Below are 5,089 nucleotides of genomic sequence, written 5' to 3'. Positions count from 1 at the left end.
CTTCTGCTGTTCGCACCAGTCAGGGTGACTGGGGGATGGCTGACCATCCCGGTTTCCCTGGGACTGTGTGCATTTTGGCGCTGGACGTCCCACGTCCTGGCAAACTTCTCAGTCCCCAGCAATCCTGATGGTCACCCTCGCGGCCTGTGGCCTCGTGGCCTTCCAGAGCAGCGGGCATCGTCTTCCTTGACGTTGAGAGGGCAGGAGGCTGAGACGGGGCACAGTGGGAGAGGCTGGGGCATCAGGAGGACGTGCGGTCCAGGGTGAGAAGGCGGTGGAGGTCAGATCCCCGGCCCCCCCAAGCACAGGTCTGCTTCCCCCTGGCTGTTGGCACTTCTGGGTCCCCAGGGTTCTGCCCCCTTATTTCTCCTTATGCCCTCCCCCACCTAGCAACCCCGGGGAACCCAGGCATGGCTGAGTCCCCTCGGCTGGGCTTGGGGTTGGCGCCCACCGGGGAGCCTAGCCCCGGCTCCTCTTTGCTTAGCTCCAGGGTCAGCAAGCTACCGTTGACCGGCCACATCCAGCCCACTGTCTATTTTTGTACGCCTGGCAACCTAAGAATGATTTTTATGTTTTTCGAAGACTGAAAAAAAAAAAAAAGAGTGTTTCGTGACATGTGAGAATCTTATGTGAAATTCAAATTTCTGTGAGTATAAATAAAGTTTTATTGGAACCCAGCCACACTCATTCATCACCTGTAGTCTCTGGCTGCCTTCCTGATGCACGGGCAGCGGAGGCTGGATGGCAAAGCCGAAATGTTGGTCTCTGGTCCTTTGAGGACAGTTTGCCAACTCCAGTTTGGAACCGTGTGGGAACGGTTTTGCTACCTGTAGCTTTTTAAAAAAAACATGGAATACTTCACCAATTTGCAGGTCATCCTTGCACAGGGGGCCATGCTAAGCTTCTCTGTACTGTTCCAATCTTTGTATATGTGCTGCCGAAGCAAGAATTATATATATATTTTCTAACCGATAAAATGGAGCAACTGCAAAAATCTGCACTGTGCATTTTTTTTAATTGTGGTAAAATATACTTAACATAATGTTTATGATTTAATAATCTGTAAGTGTATAATTCAGTGGCATTACATACATTCAGTGTGTACCCAACACCACTATTTTTACCCAAAACTTTTTTTTTTAAATTTATTTATTTAATTTTTGGCTGCATTGGGTCTTCACTGCTGCACGCGGGCTTTCTCTAGTTGCAGTGAGCGGGGGCTACTCTTTGTTGCGGGGCGCAGGCTTCTCATTGTGGTGGCTTCTCTTGTTGCAGAGCACAGGCTCTAGGTGCGTGGGCTTCCGTAGTTGTGGCACACGGGCTTCAGTAGTTGTGGCTCGCAGGCTCTAGAGCGCAGGCTCAGTAGTTGTGGCGCACGGGCTTAGTTGCTCCGCGGCATGTGGGATCCTCCCGGACCAGGGCTCGAACCCGTGTCCCCTGCACTGGCAGGCGGATTCTTAGCCACTGCGCCACCAGGGAAGCCCTACCCAAAACTTTTTCACTACCCCTGTGATGGTGACTTTTATCTGTCAGCTTGACTGGGCTACAGGTGCCCAGGTGTTTGGACAAACAGGATTCTGGGTGTGTCTGTGAAGGTGTTTCTGGATGAGGTTAGCATGTGAATCAGTAGACTGAATAAAGCACACTGCCCACCCCCCATGCAGGTGGGCATCACCCAACCCGTTGAAGGCCTGAATAGAACAGAATGGCTGACCCGCCCCAAGTCCGAGGGAATTCTCCTGCCGGACGGCCCTCCAACTGGACCATTGGGTCTTCCTTGTTCTACAGCAGCTTCTGGCCTTTGGGCTCCAACTGGGACATCAGCTCTGCAGACGTTGGATTTGCCAGCCTGCTGCATAATCCTGTGAGCAATTCCTTATAATAAATCTCTTTGTACCTATATCTGTACACTTATATCTGTATCTATATCCTTATCTGTACCTATAACCGTTTCTTTATATATTTATCTCCTTTCTCTCTGTCTCCTATTGTTCTGTTTCTCTGGAGAGCCCTGACTAACCCAACCCCCAACATAAGCTCTACCCACGGCACACGGCCCCCTGCCCCTCCCCCAGCCCCTGGTTACCTCCACCCTTCTGCTAATTTCCTCTTGGCTCCTTGGAGGGGGGGACAATCGTTCACTTCTATGACTTAGCTTTAACTCCAGGGGATGCCATTTCACAGGCTTGTTAATTTCAAGAAAACATCTGTTCTCACAAAAGCGGGGCGTCTGTGTTCTCGGGACCCCCAGGGATGATGAGTCTCGGGCGCCTGGCTCCAGACAAGGAGTCTTGAGCTGGTGCTGCCCCTGTCTGGACTCGATCACGGACCACGGCTTCCCGGGAGGACCGGCTGAGCTGCACACGGGGAAGGGCTCATGCATCCCCTTGTCGCAAGCAGGCGGGGTCCTGTCTGAGCCCCCCCTGACTTTCTCCGCCTAGTTTTCCTGTTCCCTCCTTGCCAGTTTCTCAAGGCTGCCGAGCCGGAGCCCAGCGAGGCTGCAGCATTCCGGGCAGGAGGCCGCGCCAGGCCAGAGACCGGCTCGCGAGTTGGATCTCCTTCCCGCCCTTCAGCTCCCTCATCTTCGATCTGAGGATCAGAGACAGCCCCGGCCACACACAGGAGTTGCCCTCGGAACACACCCAGGACCCCACGTTCGCAGAAGCACTGCCCATTGACTCCAGTCCTCAGGAGACCCGAGAGAACCTGCTTTCCAAGGGGCTCGGACCGACCTTCCCTCTCTCCACATCCTCAGCGTTATTCCCGAGCGTGGGACTGAATGTCACCAGTCCGCTGGGCGTGAGATGGCCTTTCCTTGTCATCCATTTGTACTTCCCTCATGGTTGACATGGATCATTTCTCCATCAGTTCAGGGGCCGTTCCTTTTTCCTCTTTTGTGAAACACTGTTCGTATCTTTTCCTATTTAAAAATTCTTTTCCTATTGATTTGTAGGGACTCTTTATATATTTGTACATAAATTCTTCATCCATCACGCATGTTGCAAATACTTTCTCCCAGATTGTGGGTTGAAGTTCCGTGTTCTTTACACTGTTTTTGATGATGATTTATACCTTTTACAGCTCCTTCTGGCTGCTGTTTGGACAGTGGACCATCCTGAGGGCTGCTGTGGTCCGGGCCAAGAGGACCATGGCCTGGTGCGGCAGAGTGGGGGTGGGGAGAGGGGAGACGCGGGAAGCCAAGGAGACCTGCTGGCAGGTGTGAGGATGAGGACAGAAGTGCATCAAGACTGAGAGCGGTTCAGGGACCTGTGTGAGCGGGAACCTTTAAATATTGTGGACCACAAGCTCCACTGCGGAGGGAGCTGCCCTGGCACAGGGACTCGGGCGCTCCCCTCTCCCCAGAGCCTGGGGTCCCCCTCCCTGCTGTTGATGGAGGAAGGAGGAGCCACAGGTTGGACCGGGCTCCTGGCTGTACCCTGCCTGGCCCCGCACGTCCTCCGGGTCAGGGCATTGTCCCCTTCCCTCTGGGCACCTGCTTGTCCTCTGATGCTCACCCCCACCCCATCCTCCGGGGCCTCTCCAGTGGCATTTAAAGCCCCAGGTCTCCTCCTCGACCCAGTTCCCCTCCCCCGCTGCCCTCTGACTGGATCTTCCCTTTCCCAGCCAGTCCCCTGGGAGGTGTGGGTACCACTTTCCTTACTTCCTCACTTCTCTTACCTGTCCCCTCCTTACCCCCGCAGTCTGCCCTTGGCTCCTGCTGAGGTCATGGCCTCCTTGTAGCCAAATCCCATGGATGCTGCGTGGAACAGCGCTCCCCGGGCTGGGCCGTCTTCCTCCTTGAAGCACCCGCTTCTCCTCATTCATCCTCATCAGATCGTCCTCCTCCTCTCCGCTGCCCCCGTGTCTCCCTCAGGGCTCCTCCTTCCCTGCCCAGCTCTCCCTCAGGTGCCCCCGGGGCTTGCCAGAGCTCTGTCTTCCTCCCTTGATGCCCTGGCTTTGGACAACCTCAGATGGGTCCATGGCTTCAGGGCTGGTTGAGGGTGAATTGCATCTCCCAAAGGGATGTGTCCATGTCCCAACCCTGGTGCCTTTGAATGTGACCTTATTTGGACATAGAGTCTTTACAGATGTCATAAAGATGTGTGTTAAAATGAGGCCCCACTGGAACCTGGTGCGCCTTAAATCCAGCATGACTAGTGTCCTTGTAAGAAGAGGGGACCCACGGAGCAGGACGCCGTGTGAAGACACAGACAGAACCCCGTGTAATGACAGAAGCAAAGACACAGGTGATGCTTCTACAAAACAAGGAACGCCAAAGATCGCCAGCAAACCCCCAGAAGCTGGGAGAGGGGCCTGGACCAGATTCTCCCTCACGGCCTCAGAAGGAGCCAGCCCTGCCGACACCTTGATTTCGCTCCTGGCCTCCAGAACTGGAGAGAAGAAATGTCTGTTGTTTGAAGGCCCCCAGTCTGTGGTCCTTCGTTGCGGCCACCCCAGGACACTGGTACAGTGACCACTGATGTGTGGACAACTCCATATGGGGCTGGGGGCTCAGAACGGCCTCTGAGGGTGGGGATCCTGTAGCTGAGCACAGCCCAAGCGTCTCTGCTCGGGCCTCAAGAGGTCCCCAGCACCAGGCTCTGGACCAGGCCCCCAGTCAGAGAAAGAGGATGATTCCAGTGAAAGCAGCCTGGTGGCAAGGGTCAAAGTCTCTGAGTTATAGTATTACCTTACTGGCAGAAAATGGAGACATTCATGCATTCAGTTAGTTTTTATCAAGCGCCTACTCTGCTCCAGGCACCAGGACATGTGAGGCTGGAGATCAAGGAGGTGTGGCTCCACCCCTAAGGCATCACGATTTCGTGGGGGAGGTAGGCGTGTCACCATAGAGTGTGACAAGTGCAGGGGCAGAGGGAAGCCCCCAGCCCAGCTCAGAGGCGAGGAAATTGTCCCTGGGGGAGAAGATTCCCAGCTGGGTTTTGAAAAGGGGAAGAGATTGGCTGAGCAAAGGCAGGGAGTGCTCTGGGCAAAGGGAACGGCTTGTGCAAAGGCCCTGTGGCGTGAGACAGCATTGCCTTCGGGAACTGACCTTCATCCTTAGAATGAAGGCAGGGGTGTGCCTGTGTGT

The 5,089-nt window shown here is 54.6% G+C and overlaps 1 non-coding gene across 1 annotated transcript; it reads right to left on the bottom strand.

Moving 5' to 3' along the window:
* Positions 1 to 842: 842 nt before the first annotated feature.
* LOC137764535 (U6 spliceosomal RNA) lies at positions 843 to 946 on the bottom strand. The gene has a single exon (XR_011074036.1). It is a non-coding gene; the product is annotated as a U6 spliceosomal RNA (small nuclear RNA).
* Between the last annotated feature and the right edge of the window lie 4,143 nt (positions 947 to 5,089).

The sequence above is a fragment of the Eschrichtius robustus genome, chromosome 4 (assembly GCF_028021215.1).
Source record: "Eschrichtius robustus isolate mEscRob2 chromosome 4, mEscRob2.pri, whole genome shotgun sequence".
In the NCBI taxonomy this organism is placed as follows: Eukaryota; Metazoa; Chordata; class Mammalia; order Artiodactyla; family Eschrichtiidae; genus Eschrichtius; species Eschrichtius robustus.
Note: the sequence above shows the minus strand (reverse complement) of the source record. Positions and strands in the feature narration are given on the sequence as shown.